General features: G+C 42.2%; 1 long non-coding RNA gene across 1 annotated transcript; it reads left to right on the forward strand.

The window, feature by feature from the left end:
- Positions 1 to 2,013: 2,013 nt before the first annotated feature.
- Positions 2,014 to 12,581, forward strand: LOC137307315 (uncharacterized). Its single transcript, XR_010959105.1, has 4 exons — positions 2,014 to 2,577; positions 5,587 to 5,848; positions 12,114 to 12,197; positions 12,523 to 12,581. It is a non-coding gene; the product is annotated as an uncharacterized lncRNA (long non-coding RNA).
- The last annotated feature ends 1,821 nt before the right edge of the window (positions 12,582 to 14,402 follow it).

The following is a 14,402-nucleotide window of genomic DNA, read 5'->3' on the forward strand; positions in this document are numbered from 1 at the left end:
GAGCTGCCTCTGGTGGTGGAAAGTACGAATTGCATTGATTCCACGTGCAAGGCCTGGAAAGGAACGCTGATTGCAGGCAAGTCCTCCGTTGGATCCAAACTTGCGTCCTACCTGCACAGGGTCCGTCGGACGCGGGGTGGTAGCGCATCGGGCTAACACCGCCCAAAACGGACCCTTATCGAATTTTTCCCCCATAGACTCTTAGCTGGTACTGCTATTGATGAATTGTAAGCAAAACTTCAAATGGTCCAGATTGAGCTGCAGAAAGAAGAAAAGCACAGTCACTTTCAATGCCACACCAGGAATAAATTGCACTTAGATACTTTAGTAAGTGGGCACTAGGTAAGATGTAAAAATACATCTGCTTTCGTGCAAGTTGATTTTTCAATTGATTAAGAATTATTCCTTGGACAATACCATCTGCTATGAGTAAAATAAATTGTTTGATATTTTCCAGAATCTGTTATGGAGGCTGGAGGATTTGGATGGTATGATTAAAAATAGGAATAGGTATTTGGGTTTTATATTATTGAAACACTTGAGATTGTTCATTTTGCTCAGTACAAAATGATAGACCAGAGACATTCCATTTACATGCAGGGTTACCATCCAAAAAATAGTTGGGAGGTGATCCACTTTAATGACAGGGAAGCATGTTTAAAATGTTAATGGATGCAGCTTTTATCAGACAGGTAAGAAATTTCTGGTTGTGGCCATGTGTGAAAATAGTCCGGTGGAAAATGCTCCTGCTGGAGGGGTACAGATACACAAATCACTAAAACTAGTGATGCAGGTTAATAAGACCATTAAAAAAAATGCAATCCAAACACTAGGGTTCATTTCTCGAGGGATAGAATTGAAAAGCAGAGAAGTTATGCCAAACTTGGACAGAACCTTGGTCAGACCACACTTGGATTACTGCCAACAGTTCTTGTTTCTACACAATAAAAAGAGGCACTGGAGAAGGTGCAAAAAAAGATTTACTAGGATGATACCAGAAATGAGAGATTATACCTATCAGGAAAGATTGAATAGGCTGGAGCTCTTTTCTCTAGAAAAAAGACAGAGTGGTAACCTGATAGAGGTCTTTAAGATTATGAAAGGGTTTGTTGGGTAGACGTAGTGACGTTGTTTCCACTTGTGGGGAGACCACAACTAGGGGCCATAAATGTAAGATAGTCATTAATAAATCCGATAGAGAATTCAGGAGAAACGTCTTCACTCAGAGAGTGGTAAGAATGTGGAACTCGTTACCACGAGGAGTAGTTGAGGTGACTAGCGTAGATGCACTTAAGGGGAAGCTAGATAAACACATGAGGAAGAAGAAAATAGAAGGGTTTGTTGATAGGGATAGATGAAGAAGGGTGGGAGGAGACTCACGCGGAGCATAAACACCAGCATGGACCGAGTGGCCTGTTTCTATGCTGTACATTTTTTGTAAAACATAACTGTTGCAAGCCATTATCCTTTTGTCAATGTAAGAAAAGTAAACATTGTGGTTTGCTTGACTGCTTTAAAAAATACATCAAAAAGGTTCCACGAGATAAATATCACAGATCTGGCTATTAGTTTTTAGTTCTGCTGAGGATGCACCAAGCTCTGTGGATGCTTACGGTTTACATATTCTACATGCGACATCTCATCCCAAAAGACCATACCTTGAGGCATGGACTGTGTACCAAGGAATAAGAGAAGACTTAGCTAATTCATCCAAAGAAATTGTTCCATTCCAAGAAACTGTTAAAAGCAGCTTTCTGTAATGGGTGGATTGTATAAGTCTTGGTATTTCACTTAAGTCTTTTTTTACTTTCATAAATCATTTTATTTATAGATGCTAAACTACAGTTCTGAATTTATTTACAAACTTGTCCAACATATTTGCCATCTTCTGAACTAACAAGAGATGTTGTGAGTGTCGTACGTATTCTTCAATAAACAATTAATCACGATCAAGGTTAATTGTTGGATCTGGCCTACATTAGCTCAGTGCGACAGAGACAAAAAGGCACAGGCTAAGGTACATGGTCTGCTTATGAATTTCCGCCATAATTGTCTTTTGAAATCCATACAGATGCTGCGAGACCTTTTCAAATCTCACAACCACCGGAGTTACAGGAGCCCACCATAGTGGAGATCCAAAATAAAAAAAGTGAATGGTGGAAGTCTGAAATAAAAACAGAAAATGCCAGAAGTCAGCATGAAAGACAAAAGGCAGCTTAATGGACGAGGATGTGGATCAGATCAGCCTCCAACCCCGATCATCAACTTCCTCCCATAATGAGACATCGTTCTACGATAAGCCATGACAGCAGAAGGAGGATACAGTATTGGATTACTCCAAAAAGAAATCTCAGGCTGCAATCCCGATTGCCTTTACCCAGATGGATAATATCTTTGCAACAGATATATACAAATATGCCAACCATCTGAGCACAAATGTTCCGGAAAGTTGACTCGCTGATTATCTTGGTCACTGGATGGACAAATTTCCAGACACTCTCCTCATCTCACAGTTGTTGCCACTCAGACGTCCCATGAGACAGCAGCTGACCAGCTTAAAAGGAATGCTAAGGTTGTGTAAGTGCCACTGACCCAAAATATCTAATCTGAGGGAGCCCCAGAGCAGCTTTTCAGTACTGATGCCTCTACCCAGAGCTCCACAGAACAATAGGAAGATGAAATTAGCCAACATGTTAAAAAAAAAATTTGTCCATATTGCATGTCAAAATTAATTCTTTTTGGAACTCCACCTTCAGTTTATCCTTTTACACGCAAGTTCAAAAATAAATCTTTATAGTTATATTTTTCTTAATCTTTGAAAGGGTTGCCAGCCTTCGAGATGCTGCATAATGTTTTTGCTTTTAGTTTTCAACATAGGTTTTCAAATTGGGGTCCCTGAAAGCTAGGAGTTCCACAAGGGATGCCCAGGGGTTGATAAAGTCATAGATTGCAGTATGTTGAGTTAGGAGCAGGTTGTTGTCTATATTGTATACATATACAAATCAAAAGTGATCGCACACACAAATACTTAGGTAGCTGACACTGTCTTTTGAATGCAAGAGTTGTCTGCTATATGTAAAGAGTTTAGGCATTATTGTGTCAGCCTTGGCTCAGAGGTAGCACTGAAATTCATCTGCCCGGCGCAGATCTGGTGTTGGGCCTGCTCTGCTCAGGATTACCGGTTCTACGTGTGGCTTAACCAGAGGTCCTTAAAGCGACCACTGGAGGCCACAACGAAAATGTAAATATGTTTTCTATACTTGCCTTCATGTGGAGCCAGGAGAAGCAGGAGTGCTCCTCCCAGCTCCATAGCACTACTGCGGGTCACTACCAGCACGCTTTAGCCTCCTCCTATTCCCCAGTCTGCCTCCCTCTCAAGACTTACCTGAGGGTCGCTGCCGAAGAGGGGAATGGCCCAAACTAGAGATTCCCAAACTAGCGAGCTGCCTCTGAAGGCAAGACAGGCGCCAACAGTTCATAAGTAATATTGAAATGAGGCCCGAGGCCTAATTCTGGGCAAGCTTCCAGCTTCTGGCACGCGCTGGGAGCCCGCCAGCCTTTCTACACTCAGAAACGTGCCCTAACTTATTTTTAGCCCAACAAGTCTGAACATGGCTTGGGCTGGGATTGAGGGACAGACTTCCAGGAAGAAAAACATGTCATCACAATGCCTGGAGTCAGGGAGAATAGAGACAGATAGAGGAGAGTGAGAAAACGTTCCCTGAGAATCCAAGATCCTACCTCACAATCACATCAGCTCTAAGGAGTTCTACAGCTTTTAGAGCAAAATCTCTAAGGATTTTGAACCAAATATCCATGAATATCTGATGGTCGTAACAATTATTAACACTAATTGGCAAAGTTAGATTAGGTTCCACTAATTCATGCATATTTATTTCTATAACCCAGTTCAATGATACCCCTACTGACAACCTGGGAGGGAGGAGGACGATTCACTTTGTACGTTATGCATAACAAAATATCATACGTGTATATGAAGAATGAGTTCATGATTTTTTTTAATACACCATGCACTGGGGAAATCTCTCCCTCAGAAGGATAAGGGACAAAACTTGATATTGATCTAAATTAATTATGTAATTGAAATGACAACAATGTAGAAAATGGTTAAACTGAAAATGTTGACTAAAGTAGCAGGATTCAGAAGGTGGAACTGCTTCTGAAAAGCAGCAGCGATATGCTCAATGAACAAAAAACACTTTAAATATTTGCATCTAGTGAAAAAGCACCAAGCCATTATAAGTGTGGTCAGTTTGAACTGCATTTCTTTAACAATTCGGTTTAAAATAACACTTAACTCCGTCAGTGCCGTCCCACACACATGAGCTCACTATTTCCATTCTTCACACTGGCCCTGTCAGGTCTGTGGTGTTGCTTTAGTTGCTAAATAAGGTGCCATCTTTCTATTGTGAATTTACATCCACTGAGAACTACAGATGGAACTGATAACGTCAGTCCACTTTAAAAATAACACACAAAATTCACTAAGAATTACCATTAACTTTAAGACGATTTTGTTAATTTTTTTAATCTTTTGGCTGATTTATTTGAATATTTATCGTTCAAACTCTGAGTGCTACTGACATCATTGAGAAAATGGTCTTCAAAGGGTTACTGATAGTCACTCGTGCAGAAAATGTGAGGGAGCTGAATTAACATTCACAGTTGAAGCTGAAGCACCAGAAATAATGACTGTGGGCGGAACTGTCCTGTGTGGGACCTGTAAGTGCAGGGTCATTACTCACAATTACCAGCAAAGTGCTAATGCAAAATTTATTATTTTTTTTTTAAATCTTAATTTTCCTCTTATAGCAAATTAAAGAATCCAGTCTAATATTAGATGTAATCATGCACATTAAACTGCTTAACAGCAGGAAATCAACCATTTGCCTTTGGTAATGACTCAGACTTTATTTCCTCTTGATGAGAACAGAAGCAAAATGGTGTGGAGAATCCTGCGAAGGCATAAACAATGAGCTTGATATGTTAGTTGAAGAATTTATGGAAACAAAAGAAATAATAATGGAATTTTTAAAAAAAGCCAAAAGGGAGGCATCAAAATGACCTTAGCTGATATTGCCCAAAAAGTAATTTCCAAGGGGAGCACAAAAGACTGTAGGAAGTGTCTCAGTGATGTAAAATGGGTGGCAAAGCACAAAATGGTCCATAATAAAGGGTTGGGAACAGATGGAGTTCCAGCATCCAAAATTATTTTCAATGGCAGAAATAAAAGTGGCCACTGTCCCACTTGATCAGCAACAGGAGAGCCAGACCCCTGATTCTTGACTAATTACAGGACTTCCTTTACATCAGATATAATTTGCCCTTCACTCTTTTAAAATATTCACCCCAATGTAATTGACAGAGTTACAATCTGGATGCAAAAATTACAGACTACACCCAAATCATTAAGACAACATTCATTGTACATTTTCATTTGCATTCCATAAATTTTGTATAAAAAACATATAGTTCAATGTGTTATGATGCAATCTTTCAAATACTTCTTCAGATGGTTCAAATTTCAACATCAAACTTTCATAAATCATATTTTCATGTCTACAGATAATTCACCTTCATTGAAATCCATGTTTGATGCTTCTGAAGAAGCCATAATTGCTTTGTCTACAAAGCAGAATTAAGACTGAGAGAGAAGAGGGGGAGAAGAAGTGCAGGAAGTGGGCACCAATGGCATTGTAGAAGATCATCCAGTATCCAAGGGGCGTAACAACTGAAAAGAGAGAAAGCCGCACTTGCAGGATGTTCCTCTCTTGATAAAAGATCAGGCCATTCTTGCACCTGAAAATGGGACACATGGGCATCAGAGGTAAGGAACTGCCCATCTTCCCTACACATCATACCCTGAGACAGGGAGCAGCCCAAGGGATGAGAATATGAAAAATCTATTTGTTACTGTGCAATCAGCTGCATAGGGACATTGCATTATTGTTTCACACTATTCAAGTTTACTGGGCACAATTTGACAGACATGTTGGCTATGAGTTCAGTTTTCTGACTGCACTGGCCATCATCTTTTTTTAAAAATTCGTTCATGGGATGTGGGCGTCGCTGGCAAGGCCAGCATTTATTGCCCATCCCTAATTGCCCTTGAGAAGGTGGTGGTGAGCCGTCTTCTTGAACCGCTGCAGTCCGTGTGGTGACGGTTCTCCCACTGTGCTGTTAGAAAGGGAGTTCCAGGATTTTGACCCAGCGACGATGAAGGAACGGCGATATATTTCCAAGTCGGGATGGTGTGTGACTTGGAGGGGAACATGCAGGTGGTGTTGTTCCCATGTGCCTGCTGCTCTTGTCCTTCTAGGTGGTAGAGGTCGGGGGTTTGGGATGTGCTGTGGAAGAAGCCTTGGCGAGTTGCTGCAGTGCATCCTGTGGATGGTACACACTGCAGCCAGTGTGCGCTGGTGGTGAAGAAAGTGAATGTTTAGGGTGGTGGATGGGGTGCCAATCAAGCGGGCTGCTTTATCTTGGATGGTGTCGAGCTTCTTGAGTGTTGTTGGAGCTGCACTCATCCAAGCAAGTGGAGAGTATTCCATCACACTCCTGACTTGTGCCTTGTAGATGGTGGAAAGGCTTTGCGGAGTCAGGAGGTGAGTCACTCACCACAGAATACCCAGCATCTGACCTGCGCTCGTAGCCACAGTATTTATATGGCTGGTCCAGTTAAGTTTCTGGTCAATGGTGACCCCCAGGATGTTGATGGTGGGGGATTCGGTGATGGTAATGCTATTGAATGTCAAGGGGAGGTGGTTAGACTCTCTCTTGTTGGAGATGGTCATCTGCCATATCTCCTTTGGTCAGGCCAGTGAAAGAGTTGGTTTGGGTGCCATTGCTCTTTGAGACCAAGGCTCTGAAATTCCACCAGGGTTCTACTGGTCTCCTGCTAGCTGTAACTCTGGCAGGAGACTGGCTGAACCCGGAGGGAAAAGGTGTAGATGGCTGTTTATGCCCGAGAGTTCTGCCGGTCCCCAGCTGGAGTTCCAGTGGGAGACCAAGGGAAACCCACAGAATCTCAGGCCAGAATTTATAGAAGGTTCTTGGGGCTGATAACTCTGACAAAGCTCAACTGCAAGAAGTTTTCTCTCAAAGATAAGTAGATGTGGAGTTGAGTACATTTAGAAAAAACCTATATAAAATGTAAATTGTAATCTTTTGTAATTAAATACTCATTAGGTGAAAAGACATTTTCACTATTTGTCTGTTTGTGTCCTTCACCCTGGTCAGAAAATTGGTTAACATTTTATCTTGTGGGATTTTATTTCTTTAATGAATGCAGAGAGTAGGTGCTTTGCCCTGTATCGGGTATTTGATGAAAATATTTGGCCAGATTAGAATTTCCATCTGTATAATATATTGCACCTTTAAGCATAGTACACAAAATACTTGTCTATAATTTTGCAGATATTGGAAAGAGTTTCTGTCTATTGATCGTAACGGATAGAAAATTGCAGACAAGGGACTCACCTGTCTCTGATATGCACTGGCTGCATGTGAGGCTATCACAACAGTACAGGGCTTTGCAAAATCTATCCTTATATGTCCGGTTTGTGTACAAATCTTAAAACTCCTGTAATTGTACTGTAGTCAATGCACAAACTAAATTTTATATCCAATAAACAACTTTTTGCAGAGTCGGAATAGCACAGAACAGGTGCAGGGTGAGTCCACCCTGTATATCTCTAATTGATGTTAATTCAATGGCTTCGTATACTCTGGCTCAGTAACTTCACCAAACCAGTTCCACTCAACTATGACGTTAGCAACTCAGTGCTTTATAAAAAAATGTTCGTAAAAACCAACAGAAAGATAGAAATAAAGAAAAGGGTTTTATAGTTAATGATAATTCTTTGTAACTGCTTGATTTTTAAAAAGGGCTGATGGTGATGGCCTTTGAGCTGGACCTCCTCATTCAGTTGTCATTAATGGAAGGAGATCTTAATTCACTTTTCCCAAGCGTAGCATATTGCAAGTGAAAAATGTGAATTGGAATTGCACTAATTTAACTCATGGGTACGTTATTTTTGTGTGTTAAATGATTGTAATTGTTATTCAAAGTGGTAAAAATATATTTACCTATATTATCTAGCAAAAAATCAAATTGTGATACAATTTCAATTGGACTTTAATGCAAACAAAACAGAATGTAAGCATGCATTTATATTCTGTAACACTACCACATTTATAAGTTCAAGTACCAGTACACAGACATATATGCCAGCACTGCTATTGCAGCCTTTGCAATATTGCAATATTTATTTGCAATTATTGCAATAAGCTACATCACAGTTGTTCAATGTTGTTGTGGTCACATGAACAGGAAGAGCTCTGCAGAGTATATGGTTGGGCGTCCTTTAATGGTATCCTTCTCTACAAGCAGGAAGAGGTGCGTTGAAGTGTTATAGCAACACACTGCAGTTCCTGTGTTGTAATTTCCCTATATGGCCATCATGTCTCACTACTAAGGTTACTAAATTGAATTGCTTTCTGTAGACATTCAAAGTAATGGTTTGTGTGAAAACAATATTTCTAAAAAACAAAGTGTTTATATCCAATTTTCACAATGACAACAATGTTATTACATTGCACAGAAGGAAATGAGAAAGGGAAAAAACATTCAGTATATATTTGAATGAGTAAACTGTGATTAACATCTTTACTGCTAACTGCTATTCAGCCCTGTTATAGAGGAATGTCTTAAATGATCAGTGACACTCTACAGACTCCTACAATTTCAGCTCTGCTGAAAATAATCTTTTCTACATTAACATAAACTAGGTTTGAATTTACACAATCTTTGGAGATCTGTTCTAAATACTAACAGCTATTGCCAAATTTATAACAGATGTGAATTAATATTTTATGATACCAGTATGCATTTGTCAGTATATTTATAGCCATGTGAAGCATCTAGAAAGTAAAATGATTTGAAATAAATTGGCAAAAACATACTACAGTAAGAAAATTATGATTTTAAGAAAGTTTCTCCCGACACGCACATTTATTTAAATTTCTTCTCTATCATACATCACTATTTGGTTAAGAAGTCAGATAAGCAACCTGTTCCTGGAGACTTGCCAGCATTGCTATGTAATAAGCCATTAGGAGGTGCCTGCAAATTGCCTGCGATAAGCATCTCACTGAATGTTCTTTCCTTCTCTATAAGCTGCTCTGCTCAGCACTCATCCCTACACAATGCCAACCGAGATTGGGAACTTGGCATGTAGGAAACCACAGGGTTCAATCTGTATCCTAGCCCTCCTTGGCGTAGTACACTGACAGTGTGCCATCCTAAAACCTGACCACTTTCCAAACCTTATCCCCAGAGGTCAGACAACATTTCAAGCAGATTAGATGAAGGGGCGATTTGATTTTGTGGAAAAAAAACAAAAACATACCAATTTAACTTTCGTTAAGTTTATAGGATGAAAAGTTAAAGGGAAACTATGCAGCATGCCAAAAACACTTTAGTTACTCAAGGAGTTAATTGACCAAGACCAGCACAGCCCATCAAACTATTAGCCTACTGCCCAAAAAGATCAAAGTCATCAGGAATCAAACCCTTCAAGTTCTGAGCTGAAGTGTGATATTGTTTTCAGAGCAGTCAAGCAAAACCAGAGATAGTAGAAATAAGGTGGGAAAGGCTGAATCCAGCCTTCACCCAGGAGACTGGAAAACTTCTAGAGAGAACACAGGGAATCAGTTAGAAAAAGAATTATTTGTGAAAAATCATCCTTGCCAGAAAACTATCAGAGTGATTTGCCTTCCTGAGTTTACACTGGGTGTTGATCCAGTAAATGCTTCAAGAATATGGATCTTCAACACCTTCACACTACAAAAATACCTCAAGTCTTACAGCAAAGATTAGGTCAGAAAATAGGAATAAAAATGAGGTGGGCTTGCTGTGGATTAGTAGTCACATACAAAAGAGGAAATCTTCTGGTCCAAGCATTGAAGCAGTAAGATCTCACTTCAGCAAAATTGAGCTGGGCTGATCTCATGGGATTTCCTGAGATCAGCATCATTAGCTATTCATAGAAAGTTCCCAGCCAAGACACGTCCGGCCTGCAGGAGCTCATTGTCAATGGGGTGGGAAATAGCATGCAGCTACAGCTGTTATTGAAAGGGCTTGTTGTCGCTTGGCAGGAAGATAAAAAGACAGGAGAAAGGGACAGGCCACCTCCATTCTCTGTGCCCTCACCCCTTTCCATCCCCCTTGTCCTCATCTACCACCCCTCCAGACTCCACATTCAACGTATCATCCTCTGCCATTTCCGCCACCTCCGGTGCGATGCCACCACCAAACATATCTTCCCCTCCCCTCCCTTTTCAGCATTCCGAGGGGACTGCTCCCTCCGCGACACCCTGGTTCATTCTACCATCACCCCCAACACCCACTCTCCTCCCCACGGCACCCTCCAGTGGAAGCGCAGGAGATCCAACACCTGCCCCTTCACCTCCCCCTTTCCCACCATCCAGGGCCCCAAACACTCCTTCCAGGAGTGAAACAGCGATTTACTTGTACTTCTTTCAATTTAGTATTCTGTATTTGCTGCTCACAATGCGGTCTCCTCTACATTGGGGAGACCAAACTCAGATTAGGTGATTGCTTTGCTGAGCACCTCCAATCAGTCCACAACCGTGACCCTGGCTTTACAGTCACTTGCCATTTTAATTCTCCGTCCCACTCCCACTCTGACCTCTCCGTCCTTGGCCTCCTACACTGCTCCAGTAAAGCCCAACGGAAGCTCGAGGAACAGCACCTCATCTTTTGACTATGCACTTTACAACCTTACGGACTCAACACTGATTTCAATAACTTCAGATCATAACCACTGCTCCCATTTTTTCGGACAGCAGGTGCTGGTGATGGTTCTGCTGTTGCCATTTACAGCTCCTCTAGCCCCATTATTTGTTTCCTTACTTGTCCCATTACCACCCCCCTTGCCTTGCACCATCATCCCTTTTGTCATTTAATCACTCCTGCCCTCCACCCGATCACAGACCTTCCCTTTTGTTCTTTCCTCCCCTCCCCCTTTCCCTTGCTCTGTACTTGCTTAAAAACTGTTAAATCTTTAACATCTTCCAGTTCTGACGAAAACTCAACAATCTGAAACATCAACTCTGTTTCTTTCTCCACAGATGTTGCCTGACTTGCTGAGTATGTCTCGCATTTTGTGTTTTTACTCCATTCTCTGAGCAGCAGGTGATCAAGAAAGCCAACGGAATGTTGGCTTTTATTGCTAGGGGGATAGAATATAAAAACAAGGAGGTATTGCTGCAGTTATATAAGGTATTGGTGAGACCGCACCTGGAATACTGCATACAGTTTTGGTCTCCATACTTAAGAAAAGACATACTTGCTCTCGAGGCAGTACAAAGAAGGTTCACTCGGTTAATCCCGGGGATGAGGGGGCGGACATATGAGGAGAGGTTGAGTAGATTGGGACTCTACTCATTGGAGTTCAGAAGAATGAGAGGCGATCTTATTGAAACATATAAGATTGTGAAGGGTCTTGATCGGGTGGATGCAGTAAGGATGTTCCCAAAGATGGGTGAAACTAGAACTAGGGGGCATAATCTTAGAATAAGGGGCTGCTCTTTCAAAACTGAGATGAGGAGAAACTTCTTCACTCAGAGGGTGGTAGGTCTGTGGAATTTGCTGCCCCAGGAAGCTGTGGAAGCTACATCATTAGATAAATTTAAAACAGAAATAGACAGTTTCCTAGAAGTAAAGGGAATTAGGGGTTACGGGGAGCGGGCAGGAAATTGGACATGAAGCTGAGTTCGGATCGGTCAATGCCCTGTGGGTGGCGGAGAGGGCCCAGGGGCTATGTGGCCGGGTCCTGCTCCGACTTCTTGTGTTCTTTAGATTTGTGGTTGGGATCAGATCAGCCATGATCTTATTGAATGGCGGAGCAGGCTCGAGGGGCCGATTGGCCTACTCCTGCTCCAATTTCTTATGTTCTTATGTTCTTATGTGTTTTGGAGGTGCTTGTCACAGAAGTGCAGCAGAGGTGGGGTGCTCTCTTTGGCATCTCAGGGTACCCATTCTCTCAGAATAAATATTTGCTTCACAGGAGGTGGCTACCAGAGTAAATGCAGTCTTCAACAGGCAGAGGCAAATGAGGAAAAAAGTTAACAGCCTGAGGAAGTCTTCCAAGGTAAGGCGAGCCAACATCGCGTTACATTCAGTAGACGGACAAAGTATGCAGGCCACTAAAAGTGCTTAACTCACCTTATTACACCTGGAAGCTGATTGCCGCAGAAAACAGCTCTTTCTAGGCTTCCATTCATTACCCATATTGCAACATGGCACACTTTATTACTGCCATTTAAAACTGGAATTGTTGTATTATCATTTGGAAAGGTGAAGCCACAAAGCAAGCTTACCACATTCTCACACACAAGCTGGGATGCAGGGTGGACGATTGATAGTCACTTGTTCTTCAAACTTGCAACGTCTCAGGACTGTGTTTTTGCTTGCAGGAAAAGGTGCCGCATAACTGGAGAAAGCAAACCAAAGTCAGAGGGAGTGCTCCTCGGTCAGTATGAACAACAACAACTTGCATTTATATAGTGCCTTTAACACAGTAAAATGTTGCTAGGCACTTCACAGGAGCGTTATCAGACAAAATCTGACACCGAACCACATAGGGAAATATTAGGACAGGAGACCAAAATCTTGGTTAAAGAGGTAGGTTTTAAGGAACATCTTAAAGGAGGAGAGAGAGGTAGAGGGGTGGAGAGGTTTAGGGAGGGAATTCCAGAGCTTAGGGCCTAGGCAGCCGAAGGTACGATCACCAATGGTGGAGCGATGGAAATCGGGGATACGCAAGAGGCAACAATTGGAGGAGCGCAGAGATCTCGGAGGGTTGTAGGGCTGGAGGAGGTTACAGAGATAGGGAGGGGCGAGGCCATGGAGAGATTTGAAAACAAAGATGAGAATTTTAAAATTGAGGCATGCCTGGACTGGGAGCCAATGTAGGTCAGTGAGCACAGGGGTGATGAGTGAACGGGATTTGGTGCGAGTTAGAATGCGGGCAGCAGTGTTTTGGATGAGCTCAAGTTTACAGAGGGTGGAAGATGGGAGGCCAGTCAGGAGAGCATTGGAATAGTTAAGTCTAGAGGTAACAAAGACATGGACGAGGATTTTAGCAGCAGGCGAGCTGGGGCAGGGGCGGAGACGGGGGATGGTGGCACTTGAGAATATAGTGAGAGTTGGCCATAGTGAAGCTGGAGGACTCCCCAAATCTCAGTGCTAGTACCATCTTTTTTTTGTTATTCTTCCTCCTCTTGCTCACTCACTTGTGCATGTATATTGCATCAAACCACTGTGACACACTTTAGCTATGTGAACTCTGCCTCAGTGGTTATTTTCGGTCACCATTCTGACATATCTTTCTCTTTCTATCAGTGTCCTTAAAGAAACTACAGGCTCAGCGTTTCCCATGAAACCAAGACTCAGCCTCACTCACTCCATTTGTAAGCAAGCACAACTACATGCACCCTTGGGTGATTTATTCAGTTTGAAATCGGTGTATCTGGTGATACATATTGGGCAAGTGCCATGGAGGAGCAAGAACCAGCTTGTGTCCTTCTTCAGTTGCAAAGGCCTGCGATCTCGGCCTCACATAGTTTGCATTTTAAAAAGGATGCTTACTCATAGACTTGTTAGCAAAATTAAAGGCTGCTATCCAAAGACTTGTTAGCAAAATTGAAGCCCATGAGATTAATGGTACAGTGGCAGCATGGATACAAAATTGGCGAGGGGACAGAAAGCAGAGAGTAGTGGTAAACGGTTGTTTATCAGACTGGAGGGAAGTATACAGAGGTGTTCCCCAGGGGTCAGTATTAGGACCACTGCTCTTTTTGATATATATTAATGACCCGGACTTGAGAAGAGGGTATAATTTCAAAGTTTGCAGATGACACGAAACTCAGAAATGTAGTAAACAATGTGGAGAATAGTAACAGACTTCAGGAGGACATAGACAGACTGGTGAAGTGGGCAGACACATGGCAGATGAAATTTAACGCCGAGAAGTGTGAAGTGATGCATTTTGGCAGGAAGAATGAGGAGAGGCAATATCAACTAAATGATACAATTTTAAAGGGGGTGCAGGAACAGACAGATCTGAGGATGCACATACACAAATCTTTGAAGGTGGCAGGACAAGTTGAGAAGGCTGTTAAACAAGCATATGGGATCCTGGGCTTTATTAATAGAGGCATAGGGGCCGATTTTTGGATGACGGAGCGGGTGCGTTGGGGCTCCAAAAATCGCTGAAATCCGGAGTGGTTTCGGAGCCCGGCTCCAACCCGCTGACTTCCAGATTCCCCAGTGATGCGTTCGGGTGCACGCGCAC

The sequence above is a fragment of the Heptranchias perlo genome, chromosome 3, assembly GCF_035084215.1.
Source record: "Heptranchias perlo isolate sHepPer1 chromosome 3, sHepPer1.hap1, whole genome shotgun sequence".
Lineage (NCBI taxonomy): Eukaryota > Metazoa > Chordata > Chondrichthyes > Hexanchiformes > Hexanchidae > Heptranchias > Heptranchias perlo.